This window comes from Dasypus novemcinctus, chromosome 13 (genome assembly GCF_030445035.2).
Source record: "Dasypus novemcinctus isolate mDasNov1 chromosome 13, mDasNov1.1.hap2, whole genome shotgun sequence".
In the NCBI taxonomy this organism is placed as follows: Eukaryota; Metazoa; Chordata; class Mammalia; order Cingulata; family Dasypodidae; genus Dasypus; species Dasypus novemcinctus.
In genome coordinates, this window is record NC_080685.1 from 113,097,582 (window position 1) to 113,119,514 (window position 21,933).

Below are 21,933 nucleotides of genomic sequence, written 5' to 3' on the forward strand. Positions count from 1 at the left end.
TGTGTTCATTCTCAAAGTTTCTTAAGTCATTGATCTGCTTTAGAAAAAGTTTACAAAGAGTTTTTCTCCTGACTAATGAGTGTAAAAAAAGTCTTTTATCAAAATAGCTTCTTGTACTTTAATCATATAATGTCCTTGGCTGTTTAAAAAAAAACAAGTAATCACTTTTAAGAGAAAATAATGTTCAAACATGTTTTCTCAAAATCAAATCCTGAAAAATATCTTTTATTTCAGACTTTTGCAAAGGATTTGTTCTTTTACCTTAAAAAAAATAAAGTAATAAAATGGTTAAGTTCATTTAATATAAGTTAAATGAACAATATTTAAAAGTATTATAAAATTGAAAGGGATTCTTTAACCCTCTATTAAAGTTGTATGAGTAAAAAGTTCGTATGAATACTTAAAGAGCATATAAAATTCCTGAAAATCTAATAATGTTCCAACATAATATTAAATAAAAATATAATGTTGTTAATCAAAATTTTAACTACTACTAAAAATAATATATATCATAAAAACAACTCTCTGCCTGGAAATCAAAAAGCAAATGCTTTAACTCATACTTATCTGATTTACACTAAAAGCTGCCACCGAGTGATATATAACAGTAAGCTATCATAAATTAAAGTAAAACCACTGCTATGTGCAGCAACCCTACATATTGTTAGTTTATTACAAAAATTAATATCCAATTATGCCACTATCACTTTATTTTAAAACATGTTAAAGCTTTCTCTAGTATCTCCTTAGACAAGTCAAGCCAGCCCACATTTATATGTAAACAAGCCAACAATAAATTTTACAATGCTTTCCCAAGGCTGTGTGCATAAGCCAATCATCTATCTTAACCTAATAACAAAAATCTAACCGTATAAAAAACCTGTAGTTTTGGGAAACGGACTTTGGCCCAGTGGTTAGGGCGTCCGTCTACCATATGGGAGGTCCGCGGTTCAAACCCCGGGCCTCCTTGACCCGTGTGGAGCTGGCCATGCGCAGTGCTGATGCGCGCAAGGAGTGCCATGCCACGCAGGGGTGTCCCCCGCGTGGGGGAGCCCCACGCGCAAGGAGTGCGCCAAGGAAAGCCGCCCAGCGCGAAAAGAAAGAGCAGCCTGCCCGGGAATGGCGCCGCCCACACTTCCCATGCCGCTGACGACAACAGAAGCGGACAAAGAAACAAGACGCAGCAAATAGACACCAAGAACAAACAACCAGGGGAGGGGGGGGAATTAAATAAATAAATACATCTTTAAAAAAAAAAAAAAAAAAAAACCTGTAGTTTTAACCCTATTTCATTATATTAATAATATTATGTTAATTTTTTTAAACAAAATAATCTCACTCCATCTTAAAACTATGCTTACAAAACAAAAAAGGGAGAATGGGTGTTAGGTCTATCCAGTCCAAAGGATGTCCTACAAATAGCCTTATACACTTTAAATTTTTAAAATCACAATGGGGATGGTTATACAATAGCAGAATGACGTTTTCAAATAGCAATTATAAAAAGTTATCCTAAAGTGTTACACAAAGCCCTAAATAGACAAGAAGCTAATGGTAATTGGCATGGTCCAGTAAATTTGCTAACATGGGGAAGAGGGTATGCATGTGTTCTCTCCCCAGGAGGACTTCTTTGGCTTCCAGCAAAGCATGTAAAACCATACCATGTCCTGGTGGACTCTTCAGCACAGCCCAATACTGAGCCTGGAAGCACTCAACCTGCAGTTGAACAACATTCCCCTAAGGACTACCCAAGGAGCTGAACCATTTACATGGGAGAGTCTTAAAAAATTGGGCAATTAAGCACAAGCTCTTATGGCATGAGTTGGGTGCCCTAAGATGCCTAGAAATACTTTTTTAGCTTATTTGGCAGTAGTCACTACTGCTTCTGCTAAGGTGGGAACATGGAAAATGTATATATTGCTCATCCTTATGTCTTCTAACCCCTGCACCACTAATCACACCTATTGGGCCCATATAATGGATCCACCCCTATTTGCTCTCACCTCCTGGTGGGATCCTGAGCTCCTGTCATCCTCAAATGATTCAACATGGACAGGAAGATACTGGGTTTCTCCTGCAGGGCCACTAATAACTGAAATTGACTGGAGGCATTCTAACGTTTGTGTCACTCCTTTAAAATGGAATGACACCCAACATAATTGGGGCCAAATAAAAAAAACACCTTCAAAGTGCCTTCCGCCCTGACATTATGGATGAAGTGGAGGCTCTCCATCTCCATTTAGAGTGGCAATTATGGAACATAAAAATTCAAACTCAGCAACTCATACTAAAAATCTTAGCTGAACAGTTACAACGGCTAAACCCTTTAACACAGTTTTCCAATCTAAATTTTAAATAGTGGGCAATAATAAGAGGATTAATTTATCTCAGTCTCATTATATTTATAGGATGCTGATTCTTCTTTCAACTATGGGGATGTACCACACAACACTATGAGTAATGGCCACCATATATATAGCTACTCAAATAAAGCCACCTACTCATAAAAGAAAGGGGGGAGATAAGGGGATTAGTTCCACCACTTCAGCAAGGGCATGGTTAAATGATTTATTAAAGCTCATCTGTTCTTGCTTCAGAGCAAAAATAGCTCTGTCCTTGCTTATCTCTGCACAAGCTATCTCTTTTTGCTTGAAATCTGAAAACAATTTCTTCCTGCATCTCTGCCACTAGATAGGAAGTGAGCCTAGGGAAAAGCTTTCTTGTTCCAAGACAAAACATCCTTGAGAAATTTAACTTTAACCACAGCCCTTAATTGAATAAAAAAATACGTGATATATAAACAAGAGAAATAAATGAGACAGGGCCCTCCATGCATATGAGTTTTGGCGTGTCAGCTTTCATTCCCGTGTCAGGCTCCCATACACCAACCCACCACCAACACCTTGCATTGTTGTGAGACATTTGTTATAAATCATGGAAGAATATCATCAAAATCTTACTACTACCTATAGTCCATATCTTACATTTGGTGTATTTTTCCCCAACCCACCCTATTATTTTCTTTAAATATATTTATATTATAGAAGTTGTGAACTTACAAAAAAATCATGTACATGTGCAGAATTCCCATACCACACCATGGTGGAACATTTGTCACAGATAATGAGATAATATCATCAGACTATTACCACCAACCATGGTCCATAGTGTACATTTGGCACATTTTTCCGTACTCCCTGTAGCAGTTTGATATAGTTATGAATTCTATAAATAGATATTGGATTATGTTTGTAAACTGGTCTGTACCTGGGCATCATTAAATTATGATTAGGGCTTTGTTTGGGCCACGTCAGTAGCGTGTTGAGTGTCCACCCCTTGGTGGGTGGGACTGACAGATAAAAGGAATGACAAAGGACAGAGTTGGAGCCTTTTGATGTTGGAGGGTTTTCAATGTTGGAGTTTAATGTTGAAGTGTTAAGCTGGAGCCCTGGGAAGTAAACACACAGGGCCAAGAGAAGCAAGCCCCAGGAATAGAGGAAACTTGAGCCCAGAAAGAAGCTAGCTCTGGGAACAGAGGAACCCTGAGCCTGGAGAGAGGCAAAACCTGTGAAAAGAGGAACCCAGGAAGCCCAAACCCTGGCAGACATTGTCAGCCATCTTGCTCTAACACATGGAAAGACTTTGGTGAGGGAAGTAACCTATTCTTTATGGCCCAGTATCTGTAAGTTCCTACCCCAAATAAATACCCTTTATAGAAGCCTACAGGCTTCTGGTATTTTGCACCAGCACCCCATTGGCTGACTAATACAGAATTTGGTACCAGAGAGTGGGGTTGTGCTTTTGCAATTACCAAAATGCTGGAAAAGTTTTATAACTGGGTAAAGAGTATTGTTGTATCCTAACCTAAAATCTGCCCACTTCCCTAGTAACAGCTAACGACACAAGACCACAAGTCCGCTCACGAGTTTCTGCCAACCCCCAGCCGCCCCGTAACCATCACTCCTCCTGCTCTACCCCCGCCCTCCTCATTCTCTATATAAACCCCTGCACTTCCATAATAAATTAGACTTGCTCTGCACTCCAGACTGTCTCCGTGGTTTCTCCTTACCACGCGTCCTCCCACGCCTTAGAAGCCCCGCTCTGGCCCACTCCTCGCCTGGGTCTTAGAGCATCATCGTCGGCCGTGCCAGCCCCTCCGTCTACCCCCGCTGACCCCCGACCCCTCAGGGAGCGAGCAGCCCATCAGGGTATTTTTGGAGGAATTGTGAAATGCTTGATAGAAAAGGTCTAGATCACTTTGAAGAGACTTAATAGCAATATGAATGCTAAAGAGACTTTTATGATGCCTTAGAATTCAATGATAAATCTATTATTGGAAACTGGAAGAAAAATTATCTGTGTTTTGAAGTCACAGAGAACTTAGCAAGATTAATTCCTGGTGTTGTATGGAAGGCAGAATTTGAAAATGGTGAGCTTGGGCATTTAGTTGAACAGCTTTCTGAAGTAAACCCGAGAATGTGGCTTGGCTTCTGCTTGCAGCTTATAGCAAAATGCTAGATGAGAGAGAGATGTTGAGGTCTGAACTGTTAGGCACAAAGGAAACAGAAACTGATTCTGGGAATTTGAAACCTCTGGAAATCAAACTTCCAGATGAAAGTGCCCCATTTGAGGACTTCGCTAAACTTGGAACTTGTAAACCAAGATTGAAGATGCAGTTATCTAGGAAAGACTTATGGAAAGTCTTACTGTCTGATGGCTTGGATTCCTGCTTCCTGCATGCCAAACCAACAAACTTCCTGAGATAGCTGTATGCACAAAACCACTGTTGGCTTGGACTAAAAGGGACATGGAATGGAGAGATTGAAGGAGAAAAAGCTTTAAGAAGAAAACCATGAAAGCTAAGATCTGGAATTAAGACATCACCTTGGGCCAAAAGAGGAACCCCACACATTAGTACAGAGAGGGTGAGTTTGCACCAGCAGTTGAAGAGGGTGGATGTTCCCATCCAATATTCAGGAATAGTTTTGCCACCCCAGGGTACAGAGAGGGTGAAGCACATTCCTCAAGGATTAGGGTGGTTAAGGTCAGAACCCCATAGATCTGAGAGGGGTGTACCTGTCCCCCACTGATTAGGGAAGGCCAGGTGGTCAATCCATTGCTCTGAGAGGGTTGAGCCTGTATGCTAAAGGTTAGGAGGATGTTGCCTTCATATCACTGTACTAGGAAGGCTAAGACTCAATGCAAAGATTGAATAAAGTGTGGCAATCATGCCAATACTCTTGGAGGGTGAGGTCTGGAGCTTGTTTGACACCCAGACACTTAACGAGGGTGGATCCAAGAAAATGGCCATTGGGCAAACCTGTGGAAAAGGTGGGTTCCCATAAGGCCCCAAGGAGAAGAAACCATCTTCTTAAGAATGACTCTCAAACTTTGAAATCAAATGGAGAATGTCCTGCAGGTTTACTGAAATGTAGATGACCCATGACTCATGTTTCCCTCTGAATATCTCCTTATTGTAATGAAAATGTTCATCCTTTGTCTGTCCATTTGTGTATTGGAAACAGATAAATTGTTTTGTAAGTTTCAGAGGTCTATAACAGACATGACTTTGCCCCAAGACAAACTGTATTTCTTTAAATTGATTGTGATGTGATTTAGTATTTGCATTGTTATGGATTTAAGGTTTGTTTTAATATTGGAATTCAGAGGGTGGAGTGTAGCAGTTTGACACAATTATGAATTCCAAAAATAGATATTGGATTGTTTATAAACTGGTCTGTACCTGATAATGATTAAATTATGATTAGGGCTTTGTTTGGTCCACGTCAGTAGGGTGTTGAGTGTCCACCTCTTGGTGGGTGGGGACTCACAGATAAAAGGCATTACAAAGGACAGAGTTGGGGGTTTTTGATGTTGGAGGGTTTTTAATGTTGGGGTTTGGATGTTGGAGTTTGATGCTGAAGTCTTAAGTTGGAGCCTCAGGAAGTAAGCACACAGAGGAAAGAGAAGCCAGCCCCAGGAAGAGAGGAACCCTGAGCCCAGGAAGAAAGACCTGGGAAGAGAGGAACCCAGAAGCCTGAACCCTCACAGACGTCAGCAGCCATCTTTCTCCAACACTGGAAATACACTTTGGTGAGGGAAGTAACCTATGCTTTATGGCCTGGTATCTGTAAGCTGCTACCCCAAATAAATACCCTTTATAAAAGCCAACAGGCTTCTGGTATTTTTCATCAGCACCCCTTTGACTGACTAATACACTCCCCCATTATCAACACAGTACATCTTTGGCATAGGTGCATGAATATCACAGTACTGCTGTTAACCACTGTCCATAGGTCACTCCAGCTGTATTTTTCCCATGCTTCTCCACATTCCCACCACCCTGCAGTAGTGACACCCATGTGCTCTAGTTCACTTTTGAATGAATTCTTTGAACCTGGAAATACCTGTCTCCTGAAGATGCAGCAGGAAACCAGACACACCCTCTGTGCACAAAGACATAAAATTTCATGGAGGAAATCTGGAATAAAAATGAAAGGAAAATTAACAAGTATGAAATTTTGATATGGATATAAATGATGTGACAAATAGACCATATTGTTAAAATGGAGAACTGAATAAGGGAGTCACAGGAAAGAGGCTGTGCAGTACTCTCCAGGACAGGGTAAGGATCCTAACTCTCAGAAGGAAAACAGGTAGCCAATTACACACCTAATTTTTCTTTTTAACAGGAGGAAAATAAAATAAAATTTAAGTGCCTTCCAAAGTGTATTTCATAGTTGTATTGCCATCTCACAATTGAAACTTACCTTTGAGTGAAAATCAACAGTTTTCCTTTTTAGTAGTCCCTAATTTTTGTTTTGCCTGAACATTGTTTCAACTGTTTACTAGAATAAATAAATGTGAGAAAAATAAGACTCTGTGGGAGAAAAACAACAATTTATTGCTTTTAAGACATGTATTTCTAGTCCCAGCAGGACACAGGGTCCACTGTCTTCTTCCAGCATTTAAAGAATTGAAAACAAACATTTAAAAACACACAAAAGAAAATTGCTTTAATGTATTAAGTTATAGGGAAATAACAGTGCTGGTGACTACCTGCACATTTTTTAAAGGTGGATGTTTCCCATATTACATCACACCCCCTAACACAGTAGATATAAATCCTCTCTGCACTTTGAAATTTTCTGGGGAGAATAAAATATTCTGATGCCTGGGTCCTATCCCCAGAGATTCTGATCTAATTGTTTTTGGTTTTCCCAGTCATTCACAGTTGTCATGTCTTCATGACATAGCAGTGGGCATAAAGTTCATTTTAATAAAATTTTGTTGAAGTATATCATTCATAGATGAATATGTATAAACAATAACTGTAGTAAAAGTTGTGAGCTTACAAAACAAGCATGCATTTCATCATACAGGGTTCCCATTCACCCCCCACCACCACCTTACATTGTTGTGAAACGTTTGTTACAAACTATGAAAGAGCATCATCAAAATACTTCTAACTATATAGCCCATATCTTACATTTGGTGTATTTCCCCCCACCCACTTGATTATTAACATCCTGTGTTAGTATTATATATTTGTTTTAGTTTATGACAGCATTCTCATATATGTTCTGTTAACCACAGTCCTTCTTCCACCACTGGAGTCCTGTGTTATATAGCCCTGTGTTTTGTATAATCCATTCAAAGTGTACACTGTGTGGCTCTCACTTTCATCACAGAGTTCCACTCTTATCACCTCAGTCAGTTTTAGAATGTTTTCATTAATCCAAAAGGAAAAACTCCATACCCTTTTACACTCCCCTATTTTTTGTCCCCTAAAATTGATAAGTTCTTCAGTGCCATTGCTGCAAATATATTATAATATTACTGTTATCTATTAATATCACCCATAAGTTACATTAGTTATAATTTTCCCTGCATCATCATATTCTTAACACTTTGTAAAAGCAGACCATTCTTACATTTATACTATCATTCACCACCGAAATCATGTTATATATTCCCTAAATTATTCTCTAGCTTCCTTTCAACTGATATTGAATTTCACAGACTATCCCTTTCAGCCACAATCACATTTATAAATCAGCGGTGTTAGTTATATGTGTATTACTATCATTTCATCCTTCTCCAGGACAGACCTGGAGGATGGATCTTTCTGCAGGAGAGACCATATGTTGGGTAACTTGGCAGGTCTCAATAAATTTTAAAAGATTGAAATAATACAAAGCACTGTATCTGATCATAGTGCACTAAAGCTGGAAATTCATCATAGATGGAAAAAGGGGAAATTCACGAATATATAGTGATTAAAAAAACTCTGGAATAATCTGTGGGTTGAAGAAATTGCAAGAGAAATCAGTAAATACTTTAATACAAATGCAAATGAGAACACATAGTATCAAAACTTATGGGATAAAGCAAAGGCAGTGCTGGGAGAGAAATCAGTTTGAGAACTCCTTCCCTAAGGAACTGGGAACCGAAACAGGACCTTGCTGTATACAACGCAGGGTCATGGGCTGCGGACATCAGAAAACGCGGGGTGCTTGGTAGGAAAATAAAATTAAAAGCTTCACCCAGATCTAGGGAATCAGGATCCCCATTTAAACAAGATCCCACTAAATCATGAGAAATAATGCTTCTGAATTGCCTTTTTGATTCCACATCACTATGAATAAAATCTGTGAAAAAAATGAAGATACTACCCCTATTTCATTCAGTTAATAAACAAATACATCTCTGCTGAAAAGAAAACATATAGACATCTTCAGGAAAGTTTATTCTTTCATCTAGAGTTTTATATTTGAGGCTCTCCTGTCCTAGGTGCTAAGCCTCCCATTTTCCAAAAAGTCTTGATGTTGCTTTGTTTATTGACTCAAAATGAAGTAATCTGAGTTTTAAATACTGACTAATATAGCCAGCCTTAGGCAGACAAACTGTAGTGTTCTGATTTTCCCATTAGTACACATTTTCAGCCCCATATCCAGAAGGTAACTTTCTAATTATTTTAATTCTTTATATATAAAAGGATATATGTATACGTGTGAGTGTGTATATATATAGTATGTGATTATTTAAAAATTTTATATATTTTTTTTCTTTATTTCTCTCCCCTCCCCCCGCCCCAGTTGTCTGCTCTCTGTGTCCATTTGCTGTTTGTTGTTCTTTGTCCACTTCTGTTGTTGTCAGTGGCACGGGAATCTGTGTCTCTTTTTGTTGCATCATCTTGCTGCCTCAGTTCTCCGTGTGTGTGGCGCCATTCCTGGGCAGGCTGCACTTACTTTCGCGCTGGGCGGCTCTCCTTATGGGGCGCACTCCTTGCGCGTGGGGCTCCCCTATGCGGGGGACACTCCTGCGTGGCGCGGCACTCCTTGCGCGCATCAGCACTGCGCATGGGCCAGCTCCACATGGGTCAAGGAGGCCCGGGGTTTGAACCGTGGACCTCCCATGTGGTAGGCGGCTGCCCTAACCACTGGGCCAAGTCCGCTTCCCAAATTTTATATTTTATATAAACTCAACGAACTGTTTTCTTTGTGGCAATTCCATAAAATATCTGCACACTTCTGAACCCCACAAATATTCCAAAAATTATTACATCACAATTTAAATTAATTCAGTGTTTTTATCACTAGCTAAATATCATTTATTGTTAGGTGTAGCTGTGTGCTAATTTATTGCTCATGCAATTATTTTTCTGGAAATTATTATTATTACATCATTTGCATCACATATTATCTAGTATTTATGATCCTAATTTTCCAAAATGGTCCTAAAATTACTCCCATTTGAAAAGTTCAACTAAATAAGCTTATCTCACAATTTATCATGACCATATACAGCTCCTGCATGTACATGTGCTGGGATAAAGTCTCACACAAACCCCATCCTCACATACCCTTTATATCAAGAACCAGTGGATTTGTATTTCATCTACTTATCTCTTTTTACCTTTTTCAGTTTTCACTGCCCTGTAGTATAGGATAGAAAGAAACATTTTAAATTTTCTTCACAACCTAAATAATGCATTTCCACAATCATGGAAAATGCTTAAATATAATTTAAGAAGTCACCTGCTTAAGTGCAATAAAATCATATTAATATTCCCATCCTGAGGAACATGCCAAACTTGTTCTAGAAAGAGTTTTTGAAAGACAGAGGTCCAATAATGCTCCATTTTCAATTCCTCTGGTGCATACATAAAAATATAATGTCTGGGTCATATAATAATTCTAAGTTTAGCTTTTTGAGGAACTGACAAATAGTTTACTTTCCCACAACCATTTTATACGGTTTCCAATTCTCTGCGACTTTACTAATGCTTATTTTCTTCTTTTTCAAATGATAGTAACCCAAGTGCTAAAGGGATGTCTCATTGTGGTTGTGATTTGCATTTCCCTAATGAAGATGATATTGAGCATATTTTCAAATGATTACTGGTCATTTGTATATCTTCATTGCAGAAGTGGCTAATCAAATATTTTGCTCCTTTTTAATGGAATTGTTTCTTTTGTTTTTATTTTCTTTTTTAAAAAATTTTAGTTGTTATTCATATATTCTGAATATTAATTCCTTGTCAGATATATGGTTTTCAAATATTTTCTCCCAGTCTATAGATTGTGTTTTTTTAAAAGACTTATTTATTTTATTCCCCTTATTTATTCTCCCCCTCACCGCCCATTGTTCGTGCTCGCTGTCTGCTGTCAGCTCTCCATGGTGACATGGGCCGGCCTGCCTTCACCAGGAGGCACCAGGAATTGAACCCAGGGCCCCACATATGGTAGATGGGAGCCCAATGACCTGAGCTACATCTGCCTCCCTACAGATAGTCTTTTAAACTTCTTGATAATGCCCTTTGATACATAAAACCTTTTATTTTTGATGAAGTCCAGTTTATCCATTTTTCTTTTCCTGCTTGGGCTTTTATTGTCATACTAATAATCCATTGCCAAATCTCATGTCTTTTCATTTTTTTAACTTTTTAAACTTTAATTTAAATATGCTTCAGTTTACAGAAATTTATATAGAAAATATAGAGGGTTCCCATATACCCCACCTATTCCCCATCTCACATTTTCCCCTATTAAAACATCTTTCATTAGTGTAGTATATTTGTTACAACTGATGAACAAATATTGAAGCATTGCTACTAAGCATGATCAATAATTGACATTATGATTTACACTTTGCACCGTACACTTTTATAGGTTTTAACAAAATGTATAATGTCCTGTATCTGTCATGGCAAAATCATACAGAACAGTCCCAATGCCCTAAAAATGCCCCATGTTCCGCCTCTTCTTCCCTCTCTCCCCCTCAGAACCTATGGCAACCACTATCTTCATACCAATGTTACAAGTTCTTTATTAACTGCAATTATAATCAGTCTACTTTGGTCCATAGTTGCATTCCCCCCTTATGTTTGTTCATTCCTTAATCTTGAGAATTTGGGGATGGTGATGCCCACTCTGCTTCTGCTTGAGAGGGGGCTGAAATCTTATGGGGTAGGTGGAAGGATTTGTTTTGCTTGCAATTAAAGATACTCTCTTCCTTTTGTTAGTTGCCTGGGTGAGTCCAGTAAACTGGAGAGGAGGTGTTGGCTGCAACTCTGCTGAGATCCAGGGCTCAACCAGCACATGAACAGATGGAAGATTTAAGTCTCTGGGAAAAATATTTAATGGGTATAGCATTAATTGCAGGTTCAAATAAAAGGGGTAGAAGAATCTTATGAAGGGAAATTATAAATGAATCTAACTCCGTTACATTGGGGAAGTAATTAGGTAAGGCCCACCAAAGGGTTGCTGATTTCATGGGACTGTGTTAACTTGTCTTCTTCTTTTTCAAGATTTTAGCTATTCCAAATAAATTTGAGTATTATTTTTCCAATTTCTGAAAAAAAAGTCATAAGATCTGTCATCTTTTCATGTATGTGTATAATTCCTTCTGTATGTTATCTCAGGGTCTTCTTGATATCCTTTATCTCTGCCTGCATATCATTGTGTTGATTAAGGATGTTTGAATATCCTTAATTAGTTTTTCCATGTTGTCTTCCTCTTTTTATTGTTCATTAGACTGTACCATGACTCCCTGTTTCTTGGTGTGGCTTGTAATTTTTTTGATGTCTAGGCATCTGCTTATCTTGATGGGCTTATTCAATTGCTTAGTTTCTCTTTCTACTCTAGAGCTTTATTTTAGTTTGGTTTTGTGTTAAGAGTCATCTTTATCACTTGGTTCCACTTATCCTGTATCCATGTATTTGGCTCCATGCAAAAAATATAAGCTGCACAAAAAAGGAAAGAAAGAAGACAAAAAAAAAAGAAAATGAATGGAAAATTTTAAAACAATGAAGGAAAAAGAACAAAAAGGAGAAAAAATAAATAATAAGGCAGGAAATGAGTGAACAGGAATAAAAATTTTAAAAGGTGAAAAAAAAAGAGGAAAAATAAAATAAAAGACCAGATAAGTGAGAAGAGAAGAAAGAAAGATAAAATTGGGAAAGGCAGAAAGGAAGAAAGAAAAGAAGAGGGCAAACTGAATAAAAGGAAAAATGAAAAAATAGAGAAAGGAAGGATAGAGAAAAAAGAGGGTAAAATACTAAGAGATAAAAAAGGGAGAGAAAAGGGAAAAAATAAAGGACAAGAGAAATGGGAAGAGAAGAAAGAAAAGAAGAAAAACAGAAGAAAAGAAAATAAGGAAGAGAAGTGAAAACAAAACTAAAATCTGGGTCTGCCTCTCAGACCACCAGGACTGGCCAGGCTCCTCCCTTGGACTGCCTGTTCTGGCCATTAGATTGCCCCACAGTCTCCTCTCTGGGGGGAGTAAACAGGCCTCCCTCTGAGGCCACCAGCGGCTCAGTGGACTGCTCCTCTTTTCCTGCCTGTACCCACCAATCAATCAATCCACAGGCAGCCTCTCTGCCAGTACTCTGACGAAGAGAAGAAAAAGAAAAATAGGAAAAAAGAGAGGAAAAAAATTCTCCAGCTAAGTTTCCTCAGCTTTCCTACAACTGGCCCCACTCCACCTGCCCTAAGCAGCCTGGGGACAGACCTGCCTGGGGGATCGCTGGCTCCTCAGCTGCTCCCCTCTGCCCCTGTGCAGAGCTCCTGCATGGCTCCCCCTCCCCAGGGGCTGGCTGGCTGCTTGTCTACCTCCTGTGCCAGCTTGGATGCTCTCCTCTTCTCCAGGCCAGTGGGTGGATCCCCTTTTCCCCGGTGCCCAGCTGGGTCCCTCCCAACTGCCCTCTCTTATCCTTGCTGTTGACAACCTGGCTTCCCTTTTGCCCAGCAAGCGTGCCCACCCTCCCGCAGTTTCCAGAGGAAGAGTGCATCCTGCCGTTCCCTACTCTGCCATCTTGGATCTCCAACGTCTTGTAATATTAATGTACATTTGTTCTGATTCATGGGAAAATATTCTTGTATTTGCACTATTAACTACACTTATTGTCCACAATAGGTTCACTATGCTATACAGTAACATGTTTACGCCTTTAGCTTCCCTTCTAGTAGCATACAGGACCCTAAACATTCCCTTACAACCACTATTATAGCCATATATTAGTGCTGTTAATCACATTCACTATAAATGTGTTATCATCACCTCCATTCTTTTACAAATATTTACAATCAACCTTATTACAAAGTCTGCACAAACTAAGCCTCAGCTCCTCACTCTCTATCTTCATTCTATCTTCTGGTGACCTATATTCTAGCGACTAACTCCATGAGTTTGCTTGATATATTTAGTTCATGTTAGTGAGATAGCACAATACTTGTCCTTTTGTGTTTAGCTCATTTCACTCAGTATAATGTCTTCAAGTTCCATCCGTGTTGTCATATGCATCAAGATGTCATTTCCTCTTACAGTTGAATAATATTCCATGTATTTATAAGCCACATTTTGTTTTTCCATTCATTAGCTGATGGACACCTGGGTTGTTTCCATCTTGTTAGTAATTGTGAATAATGCTGCTATGAACATCAGCAAGCAAATGTCTGTGTCCCTGCTTTCCATTCTTCTGAGTATATACCTCGTAGAGGAATTTCCTGATAATAAAGCTGAACTATATTTAACTTCCTGAGGCATTGCCAGTCTTCCGTAGCAGCCGCCACATTCCACATTCCCACCATGAACGAATATACATCTCCATTTCTCCACATCCTCCCCAGCACTTGTAGTTTTCCCTTTTTCTAATAGTGGCCATTCTAACTGGTTTGAAATGATATCTCATTGCAGTTTTGATTTGCATTGCAGATTAGATAGTGATGTTGAACATCTTTTCATTTGCTTTTTTTCTTTTTGCCATCTATATTTCCTCTTAAAAAATGACTACTAAGTCTTTTATCCATTTTTTAATTGGGTTGTTAGTCTTTTTATAATTGAGTTGTAGGATCTCTTTGTGTATCATGGGTATTAAACCTTTTATTCATATTCTTTCATAGTACTTACAAGTGCCTGAAAGTCATTTTGTTGAGATATTTATTCACTTACATCTAGTTGTCACACCACTATAATATAGACTTCATGATCATAATTTTACATATTTCTTGCTACTATCCACCCCCCCAAAAAAAAAACTGCTGAGAATTCAAATGAATAGTTTTGAATTAATTAATAAATGAATTAAATATTAACCAAGCAAATATTCTGATCTTGGAACCATGCTAGAATTACACATCACAGTAATAAAAATGTCAGCCTTTGTCTTTTTCCACCCTAGAACTCAGAGACCTCTGGCTTATGTTTGTTTGTTTTTTATTGAATTAACCTCATCGTGGGAACATTCATTTTTCCCTGGTTGAAGACGGCGAGGAGCCTTCATTCTGCCTTTGATCTCGGGCATGTGGCATGAGCAAGCAGAGAAAACTGTCTCTGGATGGAACGCCAGCTGCTCTTCCTGCCTGAGGAAGGCTGCTCTTGTCGTTGCTCCAGGCGCCCTTCCCGGGCTGCTCTTCCGCGCTCAGCCAGGCTGTTCCTTGGTAAGCTTCCCCAGACGTGAGGAACATACTGTTCCCATCAGGGAACTGAAAACCGAGGTCCCGTTTCTCACACGCGGGGTATCAGGGGATGCGTTCTGCACACATGATGTGATTCCAAGTTGGAAAAAGGAGAGGAGATGTGGAGAGAAGGAATAGGGTTTACCAAGGCCTGAGTTTAGGGGAGCTCAGAACATGTGGGTCAGTAGGAAGAAGAGCCTAACAGTGAGGGAACAGCACCTTGGTCACGTCAACTTCAGAGGCCCTCGGATAATGCATAGCTTTGAAAAGTAGGGTGGAATGGTGACGTCTTTATTCATTCATATCAATCTCTATTCATCTATCATCCTCAGGTACGATCTTTCTTCAGGGAAAGGGAACTTCATTTTCTGATTTTTAAAAAAAAGATTTATTTATTTATTTCTCTCCCCTTCCCCCCTCCCCCCGTTTTCTGTTCTCTGTGTCTATTTGCTGCATCTTCTTTGTCCGCTTCTGTTGTTGTCAGCGGCATGGGTAATCTGTGTTTCTTTTTGCTGTGTCATCTTGTGTCATTTCCCCATGTGGGCGGCACCATTCCTGGGCAGGCTGCACTTTCTTTCACGCTGGGCGGCTCTCCTTAGGGGTGCACTCCTTGCGCGTGGGGCTCCCCTACGCAGGGGCTCCCCTACATGGCAGGACACTCCTTGCGCGCATCAGCACTGCGCATGGGCCAGCTCCACACGGGTCAAGGAGGCCCCGGGTTTGAACCGCGGACCTCCCATGTGGTAGACAGACGCCCTAACCACTGGGCCAAGTCCGCTTCCCAAAGCTGAAATGTTAAGCAGGACAGCATGCAAACCCCAAACTCCAAGAGATATTTTGAGGGTGTCAAAGATGTTAAAGGCTGTCCCCCTGCAAAGCACATGAGGAGCTGCCTTCTGTCTCTCAGAATGCTCTGGGCAGCACCTCCTCTCCCCAGCACTCAGACACTCAGGATTGCAACAAAGGTGCGGCTGACGAAGGCACTGGTGCGGTGCACAAGGCTCCTGCCCCTGCTCACCGGGACGCGTTAAAAAAGAGGTCCCCCGTGGAGTTGTCTTGGGTGGTGCTTCATGGACAATTATGGGACATTGTGGATCCCCCCAGGGCCCACTGGATGGAACGTGGGAGAGTGTGGGCAATGATGTGGACCATTGACCATGGGGTGCACTGATGCTCAGAGATGTGCTTGCCAGGTACAGTGGATGTGTCGTGATGGTGGGAGAGAGTGTTGCTGTGGGGGGAGTGGGGGGTGGGGGGGGTTGGGCTGAATGGGACCTCATATTTTTTGCATGTAATATTTTAAAAAATAATAATAGGTAAAATAAACAGAACTTGAAGACAAATAAATAAATAAATAAATAGATGGATTTGGCCACAAAAAAAAAAAAAAAAAAAAAAAAGAGGGCCCGGTGGCGCCTCAGCCCCGTAACCTCATCCGTAGAACAGGAGCGGACGCGCCTTCTCTCCATCCCTGGTGGCGCGACCCCCAGCCCCCGAAGTCAGCCCCAGGGGGCAGAAGGGGAGACGGCAGGAGGCTGCACCCCAGCCTGACGGGCCTGCCAGGGCGCCTGAAGTTCTCCCTGGGCGCCCACGAGTTCTCTGAGTAAAAGTTTAATCCTGGTATCCCCTGCCCTTTCTCACCTTCAAGACATTTTGTGCACAAGTTTCAATGATGGACCAGAGACTGGAGCGTAAATACAACCCCGACATCCGTGCAGAACTGCCGCTCGAGTCTCGGCCGGGGCGACGGGGGGCAGTGGGCCAGCTCTCCCGGGAGGGGATGCGCCTGCCCCGCCCAACGCCGTGAACCCAGGCCCAGGGCTGCAGCCGAGCGCCCAGCAGGCCCCGCGCAGCCCCGGCCCGCACCAGCCGCCGCAGCTGCGGGGATTCCTGAGACCAGTGTCCCCCGCACGGCGGAACGGACAGACCAGGGACAAAATCACCCCTGTGCGGGGCGCCCCAGCCTGGCGCGGGTGGGTCCCGTGGCGCCTGCTGCGCTCCCCGCCTCCCAGGGAGCCCGTTCCTGCGGTCGCGGGGCGCGCGGGGCGGCGCGGCAACCGGGAGCTGCTTCCCGAAGGCTCGCGTCGCTGGGACAACCCTGGGTGACCAAGCCGGCGGCCACAGGGGCCGGCGGGCTCCCCAAGCGCCTCGCTGTCCCGGACTCGCGAGTCTCCTCTCGCGGAGGTGCCCGCCCGCCGCCCGCAGGGTCACCCCCAGACGAGGTGCCGGCGTCGGGGCCCGGACTCTCCGTGCGCCCTGCTGGGGAGCCCTGCGCCCTCGGGGCTCCGCGCCCCTGCGGAGCTGCAGGTCGCCCGGCGCGCTCAGGCTGGAAGGAACAGGGCCTGTGTCCCCGCGACACCTCTCCCGCAGCATGCTCCAGAAGAGGGACGAGGGCGTTCTTGCGAATGCACGTTATCCACCAAATGACGAAAACACGCGATTTCTTATATTGGGGAAAAAAGGGTTTGATGGCTATGAAGGCCTACTCTCCATGGAATTACACATGGCCATCCTTTGAGAAAGCAAATGATGATTGTGCTGTCCACGCAACACATAAGGAACACTGCAGTTTCGTAAAGTTGTTCTGTGAACTTTTGGACGAAACGGCAATAAAACTAGTTGGAAGAGCAACAAAAAGCTTCCACTCAGGACATAGGCGGTGAGCCCCCGCCCAGCGGTGGTCAGCCTGTGGGGTCCTCGGCACTAGAAGCCTGGGTCTGAGGAGAGTTGAAAATGAAGGAAAACCACAGGACTACAATCTCAGGTGAGCGGAGGTACACCGTCTCATCAGACATGGGTGGGCATTTGGATTTTGGCTTTTCCTCAAATTTCTGTAATCTGTGTTTGATTAAAAAAGGGGAATTTGCATAAATGTAGGCTCATATAATCAGTGTATAAAACAAAATGAAGATGGCTTTCGGGTGAGATACTACTGAGTAGGAAGCCTCTGCTCGTGGAGAGTAAAACACCAGAAGAATATGATCAAAACGGCAGACCCTTTATCACAGAGACTGACAAGGAATAAGCAACACAGAATTCATATGGCGAGAAATGAATAATGAAATGTAAGGACAAAGTTTTAACAGATTTTATTCTGTCCTTAACAGCAGAGGTTTCACACTGGAGTGGAGCACTTGAAATATAATATCTATGCAGAAGTGCTCATCACAATTCAAGAATGATTTGACAGGTGTTTACTCATCCAAGGAAGAAGCCCTATAAGTGTGGATTGTGGAAAACAAGTCAGGAGGAGTTCATACCCTTGTAGACCTCAGGGAACTCCCACTGGAGTGGAACATATGAATGCTATCCTGCCCTCGAGGACTATAAAATATAAGAGAAATGATGATTGCATTATAAATTATGTTAGTATATAACATAATAGACCAGATCTTAGCAGAGAATTAAAGTTTATATTTGGTCGGGGACAGTGTAGAGAAGTCCTGTAGGAGGAAACTTTTAAAAAAATTATCACAGGGCTAAGAACCTAGAATTAGCCTAGAAATCAGTGCTGGGTAATAGAAAAGTAGAGAGAGAAGAACATTCCAAATAGAAGGGGAGGAGTTCATTAATAATTTCATTAGACTGATGATTAATTGCAAGCCATTGTCCAAAAAGGAAAGAAGGTTTGCACCAAGAATTGCTCCAAAGTTTAAGCTCCAGCGTGACATTTAATGCCACTTTTTATGGTTTGAATTATTACAGAAGAATAATTTTTGCAAAATTCATCTGACCAGCTCAGGAGGAAACTCTCAGATATCCTGGCGAAGGAAGTCTGGGGCTTCGATATGACATTTGGACTGCAGAGTTGTGCTTATGAATAGGGATGACATATCAAAGGATTGAAAGAGGTTGCCTTGGTAGAATGTAGAGAGGGAGAAGAAAATGATGACTGGAATAAGGTCAGAGGATTTTCAACTTTTATGTTTGAGAAATATTCTTCACATGTCAGAAAGAGTGGTCAGAGAAATCAAAGGAAATCCAGGAGAGTGTCCTGACCTAGGAGACCCGGGAAGGATGGCTTATAGAGGAAACATTCGGAGGACTAGGAGATGTTTAGAAACCTTGCCTGTCATGACCATTAAGTGGAGAAGGCTTAGATCTAAATAAAGGATGTTGAGGAATGGCAGGAGGTTAAGATAGAGATTAAATACACTTCTTTGAAAAACGTTAGCCAAAATATATGAGATGATGTAAATGGGGAAATAAAAAGAGAAAATAATAAAATGTAAAGATTTAAAAATACTGATATCATAGGAAATAATGTGGGAAAATGTCCTGTACTTTTATACAAAGGAAATTGAACAAGGCTGGCTCACATCGGATTTTAGGGCATACTTACTGGACTTGAAACTGTGGAAAACAGTGATGCCAACTAAATTCTGAGGCAGGCTGCACAGGAAAGTAGCTCTTCACCTTCTCACAGAGCTGAAGTGTCCAGCATCTTCTTCTCTGGTCACATGCCTCCCTCAAGTTTTCTAACATATATATAGGGGAAAAGTCAGTTAATAAACCCAATCAGTATTACATTTCATCAGACACATCCTGATTACATACAAGTATGTTTAACCTAATCGGGACTTGTTCATTTTTTTGGATTTAGCAGACATAATTTTAAACCCCCATAAAATGTTGAAAAATAAAGAGATATTTCACATTGTGAAAGGTCATTTAAAATACTTTTCCCCAGTGGCCACTGGAGGTGCTGAAGTCAGGGAGAGGGAAAAAGAGGTATAATATGGGGGCATTTTCAGGACTTGGAATTGTCCTGAATGACATTGCAATGACAGATACAGGCCATTATATATCTTGCAATAAACCACTGAATGGACTGGGAGAGAGTGAACTACAATGTAAACTATAATCCATGCTTAGTGGCAATGCTCCAAGTGTGTTCATCACCTGCAATGAATGTACCACACTAAGGACAGATGTTGTTAGTGTGGGGAAGGAGGGGAGGTGTGGGGAGTGGGGCATATAAGAATCCCTTATTTTTTTGTGTGTAATATTTTGTGTAATCTAAGTATCTTTTCAACAAATATATTTTTAAAAATAGAATAAAATACTTTTCTTGTATTTATTCAACAAATCCTTTAAAAGATTTCTTTGAACTAAGAACTCTCTAGCTCCTTGAGTTACAGCTGTGACCCAGACACACTGTCTAGAGACAAAGAGCTAGAATTCCCTGGAAGAAATCTACGATTTAAAATATAGAGTAAATGAACAAATATGACATTTTATATGGGTATCTTGGTATGATGAAATGGAACATGTTATTAAGGTGGAGAATGAAAAAAGGAGTGGTAGGGCAGATGAGGGAGGTTGGTTCAGGCTAATGGAGGAGAAGATGACCCACAACATGGCTTGCAGACCGCGTGGCCGGCAGACAACCTGGTGGCAAGACCGTGCTGGGACCTTGAGTTTAACCTTGAGGCCCTGGTTTCTCTTTCCAGGACTTCCCCTTGGCCCTGGATAGTCCAAAAAAGCCTCACTATCGGTCCCTACCATTGGTGGGGTGACCGATAACCACTGGGGCCCATCCCCTTACATTAACAATTTAAAGGGTAATTCCATGAGGCAGAGCCCACTCTCTCTGCCTAGAGGGGCCTGCATCAAATCTTGATGTGTATTTCCACCTTTCTCTCCCATTTCCCAGCGAGAACTGTTCTTTCCCTCATTTCCCAAATAAACTCTTTTTACTGGTCTAACTAAACTGGCATGTTCATAAATTCTTTTATGCATGATAGGCAAGAACCTAGGGGAATCCAAAGTTTCTCTATCTTCACAGAGGCCACATAGTACTCTCCAGAACAGGTTAAGTGTCATGACTCTCAGATGGAAAATGGGAAGCCAATATTTTACCTCTTTTACTTTTTTATTGGAGAGAGGGACAAAGGAAGGGAGCCTTGATGGTAGAACTGTGAGTTGAAAGCCCCACACCAAAGACACTTTAGAATTCTCAGGCCTCTGGGCCGGACGCTACAGACAAAGGGGGTTCCAGGGGCCCACCACCCCAGGAAAGGGGAGAGAAAAGGACACAGCCTAAGTCTGACTCAGCTTCTGACTCATAAACTTGGTCTTCTGTGTCCCACCAGCCCTTTCAGGCCCGGCAGGACCACAGTATGGTTTGCCCTGGGTGCCTGCACAGAACCAGAGCAATCCAGTCCTCACCATCTCCCTTTCTTCTAGCTGGGACTGATTGTGGAGGATACTTCGCCCCAGGAAAGGGGAGAGAAAGGGACACAGCCTAAGGCTGACTCAGCTTTTGACTCACAAATTTGGTCTGCTGTGCCAAGCCGGGTGAGGTCATGCCATTGTTTGCTTTAGGAGCCAGCAAGAGGCTAAAGGACTGATTGTTGACCCAGAAGGGGGTGGAATTACTTCCTACCCCGGAAAAGGGAGGGGGCTGCCAGAGAACGCTGGAGAACTGTCTCTGAGAAAGTTTGAATTCCAAGGCTCATAACTCCAGGGAGGAAGCTCTCTCACATTGATCCTGTCTGTGTCACAACAAATATATTCAGACCAGGCATTGAACTGAGACCTGCCAAAGAGCACCATCTGCTGGCAGACCAAGGAATTGTATGTGAGAAAATTAAAACTAAGTTAGGGAGGCTATTTCTGGCCTATATAGCTTCCCTCCCCAAGACCCTAGGAAGTGGGTCTGAATCAATTATTGGGCCCAGAGCGCAGCTTTGAACAACCAGCAGGGACAATCCTAATAATCCAGGTGGAACCAAGAATCAAAGAGAAGGGGTTAACACACAGCCTCCCATCCCTAATCCCTACAAAAGAGAAAGAAATGGAATATCTGAGTAAACTACATCCTAATGAGAAGCCTAGAGAGCAAAAAATTATGAGCCATACTAAGAAAATGGAAGACATGGCCCAGGAAAAGAAATATACCAAATCCACAGAAGAGATGCAGTATTTGAGAGAACTCATTAGCACAATGCACACAAATTTCCAAAATCAA